The sequence below is a fragment of the Ursus maritimus genome, unplaced genomic scaffold (assembly GCF_017311325.1).
Source record: "Ursus maritimus isolate PB19 unplaced genomic scaffold, ASM1731132v1 scaffold_13, whole genome shotgun sequence".
Taxonomy (NCBI): Eukaryota; Metazoa; Chordata; class Mammalia; order Carnivora; family Ursidae; genus Ursus; species Ursus maritimus.
Genome location: NW_024423675.1, coordinates 8,609,585 through 8,627,143, shown reverse-complemented (window position 1 = coordinate 8,627,143; position 17,559 = coordinate 8,609,585).

The following is a 17,559-nucleotide window of genomic DNA, read 5'->3' as shown; positions in this document are numbered from 1 at the left end:
TTAATGTATTGTTGGTGAATGATTTTCTTTAATGTATTGTTGGATTTGGTTTAATATTTTGTTAAGGATTTTTGCGTCTGTGTTTATGAGAGCTATTGGCTTGTAGTTCTCTCTCTATTTTTTTTTTTTGTGTGTACTATCTTTTTCTGGTTTTAAGGTCAGGGTGATGCTGGTCTCATAGAATGAATTTGGAAGTTTTCCTCACTCTTCTATTTTTGGGAATAGTTTAAGAAGAATAGGTATTAACTCTTCTTTGCATGTTTGGTAGAAATTCTCTTTGAAACCATCTGGTCCTGGACTTTCGTTTGTTGGGAATTTTTTGATTGCTGATTCAATTTCATTGCTGCTAATCAGTCTGTTCAAATTTTCTGTTTCTTCCTGATTCTGTTTTGGGAGGTAGTGTGTTTATAGGAATTTACCCATTTCCTCTAGGTTGTCTAATTTTTGGTATATAATTTTTTCATAATATTCTCTTATATTCTTTTTTAGTTCTGTGGTGTCAGGTGTTATTTCTCCTCTTTCGTTTCTGATTTTGTTTACTCAAGTCTTCCCTCTCTCTCTCTCTCTCTCTTTTTTTTTTTTTTTTTTTTGGTGAGTCTTGCTGAAGGTTTATGAATCTCCTAGATTTTTTCAAAGAACCAGCTCCTGATTGCTTTAATCTGTTCTATTGTTGTTTTAGTTTCTATATCATTTATTTCTGCTCTAATCTTTATTATTTCCTTCCTTTTACTGGTTTTGTTTGTTCTTCTTTTCCTTGCTCTTATAGTGTAAAGTTAGGTTGTTAATTTGAGATTTTTCTTGCTTCTTGAGGTAGTCCTGTATTGCTATAAACATCCCCCTTGGGATGCCTTTTGCTGCATCTCAAAGATTCTGGACCACTGTGTTTTCGTTTTCATTTTTCTCCAGCTATTTTTTTATTTCTTCTGTTTTCATGGTTGACCCATTCATTTTTTAGTAGCATGTTATTTAACCTCCCTGTTTTTGTGTTCTTAACAGATTGTTTCTTGTGGTTTTCTAGTTTCACAGAGTTGTAGCCAGAAAAGATTAATGGTATGAATTCAATTTTTTTGAATTCATTGATAGCTGTTTTGTGGGCTAATACATGATTTATTCTGGAGAATGTTCCTTGTGCACTTGAAAAGAGTGTGTATTCTGCTGTTTAAGGATGGAATGTTCTGAATATATTGTTGAGTCTATCTGATCCAACATGTCATTCAAAGCCACTGTCTCCTTGTTGATTTTCTGTTTGGAAGATCTATTCATTGATGTAAGTGGAGTGTTAAAGCCCCCTACTATTATCGTTTTACTATTGATTACTTCCTTTATGTTTGTTGATAGCTGCTTTATATATTTGGGTGCTTCCATGTTGGGTGGATAAATATTTACAGTTTTTATATCTTCTTGTTGGGTAGTCCCCTTTATGATAATATAGTGTCCTTCTTTGTCTCTTGTTACAGTCTTTGTTTTAAAGTCTATTTTGTCCAATATAAATATTGCTATCCTGGCTTTCTTTTTACTTCCATTTGCATGATAAAATCTTCTCTGTCCCTTCACTTTCAATCTGCATGTGTCTTTAGGTAAGAAATGAGTCTCTTGTAGGCAGCAATAAGATGGGTCTTGCTTTTTTATCCATTATGTCTCTCTATGTCTTTAGATTGGAACATTTAGTTCATTTACATTCAAAGTAATTATTGATAGGTAAGTACTTATTGCCATTTTGTTACTCGTTTTACAGTTGCTTTTGTAGTTTTCCTCTGTTGCTTTCCTCTCACCCCCTTTTCTCATGGTTAGCTGGCTTTCTTTAGTGATACACTTGGATTTCTTCTTATTTCTTGGATATCTATAACTGGTTTTGATTTTTTGGTTACCAGTTTGTGGTATGCATATAGCAGTCTATATTAATTTGATGGTTACTTAAGTTTGAGTCCATTCTTGGGCTTATTTTGTTGGGAGCTCTCTGTGCCTCCTGAATCTGGGTATCTATTTCCTTTCCCAGATGAGGGAAACTTTCAGCTATTATTTCCTCAGATAAATTTTCTACCCCCTTTTGTCTCTCCTCTCCTGAGGTTCTATAATGTAAATGTTATTATGCTTGATGGTGTTGCTGAGTTCCCTTAATTTATTCTCATCTTTTTTATTATTCTTTTTTTATTTTCTCTCGTGTTCAGCTTGATTACTTTCCATTACTCTGTTCTCCAGGTTACTGATCTGTTCTGCTTTCTCTAGTCTACTATTTATTTTCTCCAGTGTACTTTTAGTTTCAGTTATTGAGTTCTTCATCTCTGGTTGGTTCTTCTTTATGTTTTCTATCTCTTTGTTGAAGTTCTTACTGAGGTCCCCCACTCTTTTCTCAAGTTCAGTGAGTATCTTTATACTATTACTTTAAATTCTTTATTAGGTATATTACTTACATCCATTTCACTTATGTCTTTTGCCCTGGTTTCATCCTGTTCTTTTATTTGGGACATATTCCTCTGTCTCCTCTTTTTGTCTCTCTTTGTCTGTTTCTATGCGTTAGGAAAATCAACTACGTCTACTGCTCTTGAAAGTAGTGGCTTTATGAAGAAGAGGTCCTGTAGTGCCCTGTAGTGCAGTGTCTCCTGTTCACCAGAACAAGGTGTTTCTGGAGTTATTGCTATGTATGTTGCTTGCACTCTGCTATTATGGATGAACTCCATTTGCCATTAGGCCACTGGTCTGCCGTAGTTCTCTTTGACTGTTGTAGGCAGGATTTGGTCCCTGTGTTGTCAGTGGACCAGTCTGGTACCCCCTTAGGCCTGACTTGAGTCAACCAGGCATTTACCAGAGAGGCAGTAACACTGAACTGTAGGGTGCTCTTCCTGTGTTGGCCCCTGAGAAACTTTCATTTGGGGTAGGGAGTGCCTGCCATCAGATCTGATTTTTGCCCCCAGCCCACTGATGGGGCAACACTTGGGCTGGTTTTTGTGGTTGACTACCCCTTTCTCTAGGGCAAGAGTCACTTTGGAGTGGTGCTGGCCACTGTCACAACCTCTTACATACTGCCAGGCTTGTGGCACTGCTTTGGATGGGCTCCTGACAAGGGCATATTGGAGGGGGCAGGTTCACAGGAGAATGCAGGGGTGAAGTGTGTGGTACCAGCAATGTCTGTGCTGATCTACTATGGAAAGAGACCTGTAGGTACCTTGGAAAACTCCTGTGGAGGCTGGCCAGGTTAGAAGGGCAGATCCACAGAAGTGTGCAGAGTGGAGGGTTGCTTTTAGTAAGGTAGGTGGAGAGTTTTGCACTGTGCTAGTTCCTGCGGGTTGTCTATGCATTTAGGCTTGGGGGCAGGGGAGGGAAATGGAACCCACAAGCGCTTTTGTTCTTAAAGTGTCCCAAAGTTCTCTGTGTCTCCAGCACATGGTCTGAGATTAGTAAATAAATCTTCCCATATATCCCAGGTTTTTTTAAACTGCTATTTCTATGCTATATCTCAGCAGAGCTATTTATTGTGCTTTTTAATGACATGCTCTCCACCCTCCAGGCTCTCCTAGAGCTAAGCCTGCTGATTTTTAAAGTTCTGGGTATTAAGCTTCCCTTATTGTTAGTCCTCTCTAGTTATGGATGTTTGTCTTCCGCATATGGATCCCCTGTGCCTGGTGTGCCTCGTGTGGGGATCTGGTCCTCTCACCTCTCCACAACTGCTGTATCCTCCCTCCTGACAGACCCCTGCAGGTCCATTTGGGTCCTGATTGCATCTCCATTCTTCCCACCCTCTCCAATGTAACCTCTTTTCTACATTTAATTGTGAAGAGTCTGTTCTATTTGTTTGGGTCATTTTCTGGGCTATTTACATTGATGTGGGTTTATCTAGTTGTATCTGGGGAAGAGGAGATATTAGTATCCTCTTCCTCTGCTGTCTTTCCCCCAATCTTTACTTACTATAACCTTTCTCTATTATTCCAGGCGAGCTCTATCAAAGATTCCTTTTTATAAGTAGGCTGAAATTCAAATTCTTTTAAAATGTGGTTCTAACTTTAAAATTTCAACTTCTTTTACTCCCGCACAACTTATATTTATTTTTAAAACTACTTGTCATTTCCCTTAATGAGTTCTTCACAAATTCATACCTACTCCATAGGTTGTCATTAGAGAAGTCAAGAGTGTCCAGTTACTAGTAATGAAACTTCTCTTCAGTAGGACTTGAAGTGTCTATGAGCAGGACTCAGCTCCAGAACTCTGTAATTCCTGAACACTCACAACTTTGTCACCACTATTTTCTTATGGGGACATAATGAATTATTACATTATACCTTTATTTCTTTTCATATCATTACTATAGAAATCCTGGTCTCCCACATCCTTTCTCATCCCTTAGAGCTTTGGTTCTTTTATATTCTGTGCATTACCTTCTCTGCCCTCAACTCCCACCTCTCCATCTCCTGAAACTTTTTCAGTGGGTTTCTGAAACTCAGTGCCAGTTATCAACATACACCTCTATATCCCCACCATCTTCAGTGACATGTCTCCACTTTTGCTATAACCATAGCACAATTTCTCCTGTGACTCTTGTTCATATGTGGCTCTATCAGATGGTGGTAGGCTTTTCTTACCCATTTTCTACCACATTTTCTCCTTATTGCTGCTTCCAGACATTTTTTTTCCTCCCTTCTCCCTAAATCTTTGAGTCTTTTGTCACTAATCTATTATCACCTCTCCTTTTTGCAGACAACTTCCACTCTCTGCAGTTACTATTCTTCCTTCTTTGTTGTTAGGGCTGGGTTCACTGTTGTTCTCTCCAACGACATTGCCATCATAACTTTTGGAGATTTCACTATCCATGAAGATATCTCCAATACTTAGATCTCTCAGTAATTTGATGTCCTCCGCTTCTCCACAGCCACACACTCTCACAACTATATTCTAGAGCTTACAACCAATAACTACCACCCTCCATTGTCTCAACAACACACCTCCCACTTCTGTCTTTCTGACTCATTCCCTCTAGTACTCTAGCTCCAGGAATCCTGCAATAATAAAGCCATGTCTGATTTTATGGCTTCTCAATGTTTGTTAGCCTCTTAAATTCTCACTTTCCTCCTTACTCGGATTAAATTTCCTGGTCAATTATTATGATCATTTTGCTCCCTTTCATATATACTCAACCTCCTTGCCCTCCATGCAAATGAATATGTCTGAAGAAAAACACACAATCATGCTGACTGGACACTTTATAATCATGACCATTAACCTCAAGTGGTTTCTTAATGCTGCCTAGTAATCATATTTCATTTCACTATTCCTATTCACACATCCACTCAACCAGAGCACTGTTTCATAGCTTCTTTTTTTTCTCAAACTTCCAAAATCTCCTCTCTCATCCCCATTCTCAGCTAATGATGTGCTTGCTATTTCAGAGCCAGCCACATAATTTGCAAGATGTGGTGCAAAATGAAAATGCAGAACCTTTTATTTAAAAAGCAGGAAAAAAATGACATTAAAAGCTTTTTCCTCTCATGGTCTCTTTCTCACAATGTCATGGTGCTTTTTACCTATCATTTCATCTAGTCCTAAGTAAAGAAAAAATTAATTTATCAGCGTGAATTTTACCATTCATCTTCATATTCTATAATGCCAGTTTTAAATGGAAACATAAGAACATTATTTTGTATGCAGAATTGCCAAACTTACAAAATTCCAATTCTGTGCCTTATATATTCATGTATATTTTGTTCTTACCAGAATAGAAGAAATGTTGCACAAAACTAACTGAACAATTTCATTTTCGCTTCTTTATGCATGCACAATCTGTCTAAATACTCTACCTTAACTTACTGCTGAGTAAGGAAGGACTGAAGGGAAAAGAAACTGTAGGTTGCACTGTCTTTCCCTTTGATATCATTATTTTCAGTGTAAATAGCTAATACAGGGAAGCGACATGAATAAGAAAAGATATAACAAGATTCTTTGGTCATTTGTATTTCTTGAAGCACTATTGCCTTTTTTCTGAGTCGGAAACAAATTCTCGTACAAACTGGAAGTGTGGCTTCTTGGGGCTGTCAGATCCCCAGGCTTACACGGTCAGAGATTAGCTTACCTTGTACCTGCTTTGAGTCTTGCTGAACTCCCAGTCTTTTAGGTCCACTAAAGTTCCATGTTCACAGAGCAGCATTGCTACATGTGAATGGGGTGGCAAGGAAGAGTACATAAACATTGTGTGTATCTCCTCTGATCACAATCATGCTTTTTTGTCCCATTGGACTTTATAAAAGTTTAAAGATAATATTTTAAAGAATTTCATAACATCAACAACAGAGATTTAAAATGCAAGGCCCTTCTGAGCATAGGGCCTTGTGCAGTTGTATGGATTATACATCTATAAAGCTGGCCCTGTCCTATTTCATACGAAATAAAAATCATCAGAAATAATTTTTATAATCTCCGGCTATCGCACTGACAAACTAATTTACCTCTATGCCCCTATCCTCAACTTCCCACCAAATTTGGTGAACAGTCCATGCTTTAAATTTTACCCCTCCACATCGATGCCCTCTACTCCCATTCCAACTATTCAAAATATTGCATTCTCCTTTTTTCCCTTCTTCCATTCTCTAAATGTATATACTAGATCATTCTCATCAGTGAACATATTGTTATTTCTTCCGTAATAAAAAAAATAAAATAAAATCTTCTCTTGACCATGGCACATAATCATACTACCATGCCACTTAACTCCCCACCTTTAAAACAAAACTTCCTTTAAAGAATTATTTATTCTTGCTGCATCTAATATCTCTTTTCCCATTCTCCTTTAAATTCATCACCACCCTAAACACCTGTGATTGCTAGTGGCATTGCTTTGCTAATTTTAATGGTCAGTTTATGGTTAAATCCTCGCCTTATTTTATGTATTGCAACATTTGTCAAAATTGATCTCTCTCTCATCTTTGAGACCCTCTCTTTTGTTGGCTTCTGTAATGATTAATATTATGTGTCAATTTAGTTAGGTCATAGTACCTAGATATTTTTACCAAACAGCAATGTGGATGTCTCTGGTGAAGATTAATACTTAGTAGACTTGGAGTAAAGCAGATTACTCTTCATAACGTGCGTGGGCCTGATCCAATTGGCTAAAGGTGTTAGAGAAAATAACTGAAGTCCCCTAAAGAAGAGGGAATTCTTTTTCCAGGCTGCCTTTGAACTCAAGATGCTATTCCCTGCATCCCCAGCTGGCTGGCCTACCCTGCAGATTTTAGAATTGCAAGCCTGCACAATTATGTGAGTGCATGTATTTAAATATGGCATCAATCTCATTATTGCTTCTACTCCTCTGGAAACTCTAATACAGGTTCTAGGACTCCAAAGGCACCCATCTACTTCTGCTCTTCTCTCTCAAGCTACTCCAACTGAGTCTTTTTTGCTATTCCTTTCCCATTTTTACCAATCTCTAAACTTTGAAATATTGAAGGGCTTATCTTGGGCGTTATTCTCTTGTCTATTTACATTCATTCTCATGGTGATCTCATCCAAACACACAGCATTAAATCCCATGTAAGCACTAGTCCATCAATTTTTTTCTCCAGCACAAAAGTCTGTTCTGAACTTCAGACTCATACTCAACTATTTGCATTACATCTCCACTTGGATGTCAAATGGGTGTCTCAAATTTAACGTGTAGAAGAATGAGCTCCTGACGTGTGACCTCCCCAGCTCAGTAAATAAGAAGAGCTCTATTATTCTAGTGCTCAGACCAAAACTTTATCTTTGGCTCATTTCTGTAATACTTCACCTTAAAAATACAGCTAATAGCAACCATTTCTTAATATTTTTCAATTCAAATTTCCTGGACCACACCACCATCCTCTCCTCTCCTGGATTATTGTAACACTCTGTTGATAGGTGTTCCTGTTCCTGTCATTAACTTCTACCCACCAACGCTCTTCCCCTTTACCCCTCCCGCTGTCTAATTTCAACATAACAGCAGGAGTCATCCTGTTTGTCTTGTCAGATCATACTATTTTTCTGTTCTAAACCCTCCTATCTTACCCAGAATAAACTTCAAAGTCTTTAAAAGGCCCTATGTTATATGAGACCCTGTTACCGTTATGATTTTATTCCCCTTAGTCTGCTTCTTTCTTTTTCTTTAAGCACATGAATCATACTTTCTCTTCAAGACTACCTACTCTTCTCTCTAACTAAAATGCTCTCTTCTAAGATATCTGCCTGACTCACTCACTCATCTTCTTCAAGTCTTCATTCAAATGTTACCTCTTAGTACTTCTTAGCACCTCATCCAAAATTACAACTTGTTCTAAGCATAGACACTATTCTTATCCTTCTATGATTTATTTTTCTCCTTGGCGCCTGTAACTAGCTAACGTACAATATACTTATTAATCTCTCTTGTTGTCTTTTCCTTTAGAATGTGAATTCTATGAGAGCAGAAGTTTCTAAGCATTTTGTTCACTGCCATATCCTTAGGGTCTAGAGCTGGGCTAGTCACAAAGCATTCATTTAATAAATATTTCCTGCTTAAATAATATAAATAAATGTTTTTTCTTTAATACTTTACCTTCTCTTCACATTCTTATCTGTTGAAACATCATAAAGATTCAGAATGTGACTGACATGTCATTCTGGGCCAGTCACCTTACCTGACAAGGTATGTTAGACTCTCCACCTTTCAATTTCCACAAGGAAATATGCATTTTTCCTCTTCAATACTGAAGAACTGGTCTCATTGTATTTTTTTTAACATTTATATCTCCTTTGAAATATACTAGAAAATAAGGTCTATTCATTTTTGCATTCCAAATACCTAAAACATTGTCTGATGTGTAGTAGAGGCCATGACACACATATGTGGTCAAGAAGGACCACAAAGATGTAAAGACTAAAAATGGAAAGGATGTTATTTATGCCTGACCTTATTCAGAATAAGTGAAATCAACAGGAGTTATATAAATTTGTTAAGAAATTTGGAAACTGAGGAAAGTATTGTAAGTTCCTTATAGTGAAGTGACCATACAATTTTTTCATCCTAAATAGGAAGTTATTAGTGAATGGGGGCACAATTTGCAACTGAACTGGGACAACAAGCACAACTTGGGACTTTTCCTGGCAAACCTAGACTTACTATGGTGATCCTACTGAAGGGAAGCAAACTATGCTCCCGACCCCCAATATATTTCTTTGTCATTAGGATTATTTTGAGCTGATTATTTTTGCAGACACAGGAGAAAGCTTTGAAAACAATACAGTAGTTACACATCTGTAAGGGAAATTTACATTTATAAAGGAAATCTCCATTTGTAAGGGTGTCTGCCTCTCTGTCCAGGAAGAGTAAAATGATTAAATCACCAGAAATTCCTATCAATGGAAAAGACACAATTTAAATCTGAATAACAAACCTCACCCTTGTTTACCATGCTTTTCCTGGTAACCTCCCACAGTTGGCCTCCTTGTCACCACACTAACATTTTTATCTTTAGCTTAAGATGGCTTAAGTTTGAGGTTTAGGGAGTTAGTTTCCTTGGGTATCTTCGTTTGTACAGGAAGTACACATATTAATAAACTTCTGTTTGTTTTTCTCTTGTTAATCTGTTTTTATTACAGGATGTCAGCCAAGAACTTGGAAGGGTAAAGGAAATTTTTTTTTCCTTCCCTATACTATTTCCAGTGGAGTTAGAGGTATGGGGGATATTTGAAGGTAGACACTTTGAAATTAGGGGACAAAAGTTATCTTTATTTAAAATTAATTTTAAAATGTCTTACAAAATGTGATAATGTTAACATGAACATGTATTTAAAAGGTTTTGCCCATTTCTGGATCAAGTTTCCATACCATTAAAATGATAGTAGGAGAATAAAATATAAAAGTAACAGAAGGTACTATCTGTACATGAGAGCTTTTAATACATTTCTAGAGAATAGAAACAAATAAAAAAATGTTAACAGGAGGGAAAAACATAGTGATAAAAGCCTCATTTCAAAGTCAGTGCTACAGCTGAAAAAGGGAGGTAGCCCCAACTCAATGTTGTCAGGTGATGTGAAGAGTTGGAGGGATTAACTGAGTCTATAAATTAAATTGTCATTCTCTCTTTTACACCAGAATATAAAACAGAAAGCAGCCTGATGTTACCTTCATGAAAACAAACAAACAAGAAACATTCAAACAAAGGATTTGTTCTACTCTCATGGGGAGGGTTAAGGGTTTTGGTGTCTGTGTTGATGCCCAGAGTAATTCTCTCTCTCATTTAAGCATTTATAGGATTTTGTACTTTGAGGGCCAGCTACTTGATCACTCATTCTGAAGCAAAGTCTGTCTCTCAACATGGCCCATTCATATTCATAAAGCTCATAATACAACCACCAGACAATTTGCATAATATCACTTAAGACCCATGTCAGATATATAATAGAGCAAAGCTATGAATTTGTGTAAATAATCAACCAAAACTACCAGACATTTGAAGAACATGAGTAGCATGAATTGGGGAGTCCAAGTAAACCAACAAAGAAACTGACCCTAGATGAAACTGCAGCTCAGACAACAGAAGAAAATGTTTTAAAAAATCAAACTTGTTTAGTGGGATAACACATTTTAAACTATACTTTCATGTACACAGAAATTGTGACTTCTTATTTTCTATAACTGAGATAATATTCTTCAAATATTTCCTACTCATTGAAGAGGGGAAATCTTTGTTGAGTAATCAAAAAGTAGATTTCATCATTTTATTTAATTTTTAAAAATTTTATCATATTAATAACCTCTTTTTAGTGCAAAAACATCACTTTCAAGTTCATGCTAGGTCTGTTCCAATTTCACCCCTTCTTGTTTCTTTTTTTTTTTTAATATTTTTTTATTATATTATGTTAGTCACCATACAGTACATCCCTGGATTTTGATATAAAGTTCGATGATTCATTAGTTGCGTATAACACCCAGTGTGACATGCAATACGTGCCCTCCTTACTATCTATCACCAGCCTATCCCATTTCCCCACCCCCCTCCCCTCTGAAGCCCGCAGTTTGTTTCTCAGACTCCATATCTCTCATGCTTCATTCCCCCTTCTGATTACCCTCCCTTTCTTTATCCCTTTCTTCTCCTACCGATCTTCCTAGTTCTTATGTTCCATAGATGAGAGAAACCATATAATAATTGTCTTTCTCTGCTTGACTTATTTCACATAGCATTATCTCCTCCAGTGCCGTCCATGTTGCAGCAAATGTTGAGAAATCGTTCTTTTTGATAACTGAATAATATTCCATTGTATATATGGGCCACAATTTTTTTTAAAGATTTTATTTATTTATATGACAGAGAGACAGCCAGCAAGAGAGGGAACACAGCAGGGGAGTGGGAGAGGAAGAAGCAGGCTCCAAGCAGAGGAGTCCCTTGTGGGACTCGATCCCGGAATGCTGGGATCAAGCCCTGAGCCCAAGGCAGATGCTTAATGACTGCACTACCCAGGTGCCCCCTGGACCACAACTTCTTAATCCAGTCATCTGTTGAAGGGCATTTCGGCTCCTTCCACGATTTAGCTATTGTGGACAATGATGCTATGAACATTGGGGTGCATAAGGCCCTTCTCTTCACTACGTCTGTATCTTTGGGGTAAATACTCAGTAGTACAATGGCTGGATCATAAGGTAGCTCAATTTTTAACTTTTTAAGGGACCTCCACACTGTTTTCCAGAGTGGCTGTACCAACTTGCATTCCCACCAGCAACGTAGGAGGGATCCCCTTTCTCCACATCCTCTCCAGCAATTGTTGTTACTTGCCTTGTCAATTTTTGCCATTCTAACTCGAGTAAGGTGGTATCTTAGTGTGGTTTTGATTTGAATTTCCCTGATGGCTAATGATTTTGAACATTTTTTCATGTGTCTGTTAGCCATTTGTATGTCTTCATTGGAAAAGTGTCTGTTCATATCTTCTGCCCATTTTATGATTTGTTTATTGGTTTCTTGTGTATTGAGTTTGAGAAGTTCTTTGTAGATCTTGGATACCAGTCTTTTATCTGTGGTATCCTTTGCAAATATATTCTCCCATTCCGTAGGCTGCCTCTTAGTTTTTTTGACTGTTTCCTTGGCTGTGCAGAAGATTTTTATCTTGATGAAGTCCCACAAGTTCATTTTATCTTTTGTTTCTCTTGCCTTTGGAGATGTGTCATGAAAAAGGATGCTGTGGCCGATGTCGTAGAGGTTGCTGCCTATGTTCTCCTCTAGGATTTTGATGGATTCCTTTCTCACATCGAGGTCTTTCATCCATTTAGAGTTTATCTTTGTGTATGGTGTGAGAGAGTGGTCAAGTTTCATTCGTTTGCATATAGCTGTTCAATTTTCCCAGCACCATTTATTGAAGAGACTGTATTTTTTCCACTGGATATTTTTTCCTGCTTTGTCAAAAATTAGTTGCCCAAAAAGCCGAGGGTCCATTTCTGGGTTCTCTATTCTGTTCCATTGTATTATGTGTCTGTTTTTGTGCCAGTACCATGCTGTCTTTGTGATCACAGCTTTGTAGTACAGCTCGAAATCTGGCATTGTGATGCCCCCAGGTTTGTTTTTCCTTTTCAACAATTCCTCCCCAATCCGGGGACTTTTCTGGTTCTATACAAAGTTAAAGACTATTTGTTCCAGTTCTTTGAAAAATGTCATTGGTATTTTGATCGGGATAGCATTGAAAGTGTAGATTTCTCTGGGTAGCATGGACATTTTAACTATGTTAATTCTTCTGATCCATGAGCATGGAATATTTTTCCATCTTTTTGGGTCTTCTTCAATGTCTTTCAAGAGTGATTTGTGGGGCACCTGGGTGGCACAGCGCGGTTAAGCATCTGCCTTCGGCTCAGGGCGTGATCCCAGCGTTCTGGGATCGAGCCCCACATCAGGCTCCTCCGCTATGAGCCTGCTTCTTCCTCTCCCACTCCCCCTGCTTGTGTTCCCTCTCTCACTGGCTCTCTCTATCTCTGTCAAATAAATAAATAAAATCTTTAAAAAAGAAAAAAGAGTGATTTGTAGTTTTTAGAATATAGATCCTTTACATCTCTGGTTAAGTTAATTCTAAGGTAACGTATGGTTTTTGGTGCTATTGTAAATGGGATGGATTCCCTAATTTCTCTTTCTTCAGTCTCATTATTCGTGTATAGAAATGCAATTGATTTCTGAGCATTGGTTTTGTATCCTGCCACATTACTGAATTGCTCTATAACTTCTAATACTTTGGGCGTGGATTCTTTTGGGTTTTCCATATAGAGTATCATGTCATCTGCGAAGAGAGACAGTTTGACTTCTTCTTTGCCGATTTGGATACCTTTTATCCCTTTTTGTCACCTGATTGCTGTTGCAAGGACTTCTAGTACTATGTTGAATAATAGTGGCGAGAGTGGACATCCTTGTCGTGTTCCTGATCTTAAGGGAAAGGCTTTCAGCTTTTCCCCATTGAGAATGATATTTGCTGTAGGCTTTTCATAGATATTTTTTATGAGATTGAGTAATGTACCCTCTATCCCTACACTCTGAAGGATTTTAATCAGGAAAGGATGCTGTATTTTGTCAAATGCTTTTTCTGCATCTAATGAGAGAATCAAATGATTTTTGGCTTTTTTTTTCCTGATAAAGTATATGACACTGATAGATTTGCGAATGTTGAACCACGCTTGCATTCTAGGGATGAAACCCACTTGGTCATGATGGATAATCCTTTTAAAGTGCTGTTGGATCCTATTAGCTAGGATCTTTTTGAGAATTTTGGCTCCATATTCATTAGGGAAATCGGTCTGTAATTCTCCTTTTTGATGGGGTCTTTGCCTGGTTTGGGGATCAAGGTAATATTGGCCTCATAGAATGAGTTTGGTAGCTTTCTTTCTGTTTCTATTTTTTGAAATAGCTTTAGGAGAATAGGTATTAATTCTTCTTTGAATGTTTGGTAGAATTCCTCAGGAAAACCGTCCGGGCCTGGAGTTTTGTTTTTTTGAAGGTTTTTTATCACTGTTTCAATCTCTTCATAATTAATTGGCCTGTTTAAAAAATCAATTTCTTCCTGTTTCAGTCTTGGTAGTTTATAGGTTTCCAGGAAGGCCTCCATCTCTTCCAGATTGCTTAATTTATTGGCATAAAGCTGTTGATAAAAGTTTCTAATAATCTTTCCAATTTCATTGGTATTGGTTGTGACTTCTTCCTTTTCATTCATAATTTTATTAATTTGGGTCCTTTCTCTATTCTTTTGGATAAGTCTTGCCAGTGGTCTGTCCATTTTATTGATTCTCTGAAAGAACCAGCTTCTAGCTCTGTTGATCTGGTCTACTGTACTCCCGGTTTCTAATTCATTGATTTCTGCTCTAATCTTGATCAGCTGCTTTCTCATGCGTGGATTAGGCCTGTCCCTCTGTTGCTGTTCCAGCTTCTTGAGGTGAGAATATAAAAACTGCATTTTAGATTTTTCTATTCTTTTGAGTGAGGCTTGGATGGCTATGTATTTCCCCCTTAGGACTGCCTTTGCAGTGTCCCATAGGTTTTAGACTGTTGTGTTTTCATTCTCATTGGTCTCCATAAATTGTTTAAATAGATTTTTGATTTCCTGGTTTATCGAATCATTCTTGAGCAGGATGGTTCTTAGTCTCCAAGTGTTTGAGTTTCTTCCAAATTTTTCCTTGTGGTTGAGTTCCAATTTCAGAGCGTTCTGGTCTGAGAATATGCATGGAATAATTTCAGTCTTTTGGTATCGGTTGAGACCTGTTTTGTGACCCAGAACATGGTCTATTCTTGAGAATGTTCCATGGGCATTAGAATAGAATGAGTATTCTTTGGTTCTGGGGTGTAGTGTTCTATATATATCTATGAGGTCCAACTCCTCGAGTATGGCATTCAAAGCCTTTGATTCTTTGCTTAGTTTTTGCCAGGGTGTTCTGTCTATTTCTGAGAGTGGAGTGTTGAGGTCCCCTACTATTAATGTATTTTTATCTATATGTCTCTTTATTCTGGTTAAGAGTTGGCTTGTGTATCTTGCTGCTCCCCTGTTGGGGGCATATATATTTATAATTGTCATATCCACTTGTTGAATACTTCCCTTAAGAATAATATAGTGCCCTTCTGCATCTCTAACTATAGTCTGTAGTTTAAAATCCAATTTATCTGATATGAGAATTGCTACCCCAGCTTTCTTTTGAGGTCCATTTGCGTGAAAGATGGTACTCCATCCCCTTACTCTCAGTCTGAATGCATCTTTGGGTTCGAAATGAGTCTCTTGTAGACAGCAAATGGATGGGTCATTTCTTTTTATCCAATCTGCAACCCTGTGGCGTTTTATGGGATGGTTCAAACCATTTACATTAAGACTGATTACTGAGAGATATGATTTTAATGTTGCCATGTTGCCAGTAAAGTCTTTGTTTGTATTGGCTGTGACTTTCTGTTCTGTATCACTCTTGGGGCCTTTTTACTTTTATAGAACCCCCCGTAATATCTCCTGTAGGGCTGGTTTCGTGGTTACAAAATTGGTTAGTGACTGGCGATTCTGAAATGTCTTTATTTCTCCATCAATTCTGAATGACAGCCTTGCTGGATAAAGGATCCTTGGCTGCATGTTTTTCTCTGAAAGAGCTTTAAATATGCTCCCCCAACCCTTTCTGTCATTCCAGGTCTGTGTAGACAGGTCTGACGTAATTCTGATGCTTTTGCCTTGGTACGTGAGAAATTTCTTTGCCCTGGCCGCTTTCAATACTGTATCCTTGGATCTAATATTTGCGAATTGCACTATGACGTGACGTGGCGTAGGTTTGTCGTGGTTGAGCTTGGGAGGGGTCCTCTCTGCCTCTTGGACACGAATGTTTGTTTCCCTTGCTAGATTAGGGAAGTTTTCAGCTACAATTTGTTCAAATATCTCTTCTAGACCTCTGTTTTTCTCCACCCCCTCGGGGATGCCGATGATTCTAACATTGGATCGTTTCATTGAGTCAGTAATCTCCCGTAACCTACATTCGTGGGCGTGGATTTTTTTAAGACCATCTTCTATTTTCATTTTTTCCTCTATTAACCCATCCACATTTTCGTTACTACTTTTTTCAAGTCTACACATCATCTTGACCATTTTTACTCTCAACTCCATTTCTGATAATTTGGTTATATCCATATCCATCAGTTCTGTGGCAGAGGCCACAGACTCATTGTCTTTTCTTTGCTGGGGGGGGATTTCTCCTTCTCATCATTCTGATGAGGAGAGGTTGTGGAGTTCCCCAGAGTCCAAATTATTGACCAGGACCCAGGCAGTGTGCATTTGTTTTATAGGGATCTTAGGGATGTGGGCTTCTTGATTTCTCAGCCTGCCTTCTGGGGGAGGGGCCTGCCGCACCGATACTCAGGCAACCCTGTTTGGGTAGTCTCGGTGTCCCCTGAGAGGGGGGATGGGGGTGGGCACACTGTGAGCCAGTATTCCCAGGCTTTTGTTCTCTGGCGGCTTTCCCTGGCGGTTTGCTGTGCCTCTTCTGAGAGTCAGAGCAGCAGTGGCCAAATCTCAGCTTCTGTCTCAGAACAGAGGGATTGCGGACCATTCTCCACTGATGTTCTGGCCACTTTAACTCTGTTACTGTTGGTGCTGCTCAACCCTGCAGCGTCCCGGGATGTGCACCCCACACCTGGTGTCCCAGCCCTCACTTCCAGGGACTGTGCATCTCTGTCCTTTGTGTTTCTAACATCGCCAGCCGCCAGCCGCCCCCGCGTGCTCCGGAAGCTCCCGGTCTCAGTCTGGTTCCAGTGAGCGCACCGGAGCTCCGTTTCAGTCTGGTGGCGTGCGTTCCCGGCTCACTGTATCAGTCTGTTGTCTCACAGTGCCAGTCCGTGAGTCCGCCCGCTCCCCCGTGCAGGTGCCTACCTCTTCCTGGCGCCCAAACGCGGTGGCTCCCTCCCCCTTCTGTTTATCTTCTGATATCTGTGCGCAGATTCGTGGCTCCCCGCTTTGTACCTCAATAGTTAGTGCTGGAGATGTTAGTTTGTAGAGATCCAGATGTTTCTTCCTGCGTCTCAGGCTGATTCCGTGGATGTTCAGGCTGGTCTGGTACCTATCCAGCTCGACTCAGGGGACCGGCTGAAAAAGGGTTCCCCTACTCCTCCGCCATCTTAACCCACACCTATCACCCCTTCTTGTTTCTAGTCTCCAAGATGGTATATGAGGATTTTATAGGGCATTAGGAGGAGATTTGCATTTACTAACTCATGGTATCTTTGACTCTTTCTAGGACTTTCCTGCACTGAAGTGATGGTGGCCCTAATCCACTTAGTCACATGTCATTCACCCATTGCCCTCTGAAATGGTGGCTGGTAAACTTGTGGTCTGTTCTCTTTTGGCTCAACCAAGTCCTGAGGTCCCCTCTTATGATTTGGTTCTTGCAGTCATTTTGGATATTTCTGATACCAGTTATTGAATCTGTTTCCTTTTGACTTTTTGTTTTGAAATAATTTTACATTTATAGAAAGGTTGCAAAATATATACAAAAATTCCCATATCCTTAAACTCACATTCCCCAAATTTCCATATTTTATAATATTTATCATTTCTTCTTGTGTATACAGGGGGAGGAATAGAATTATTTTCTGTCCT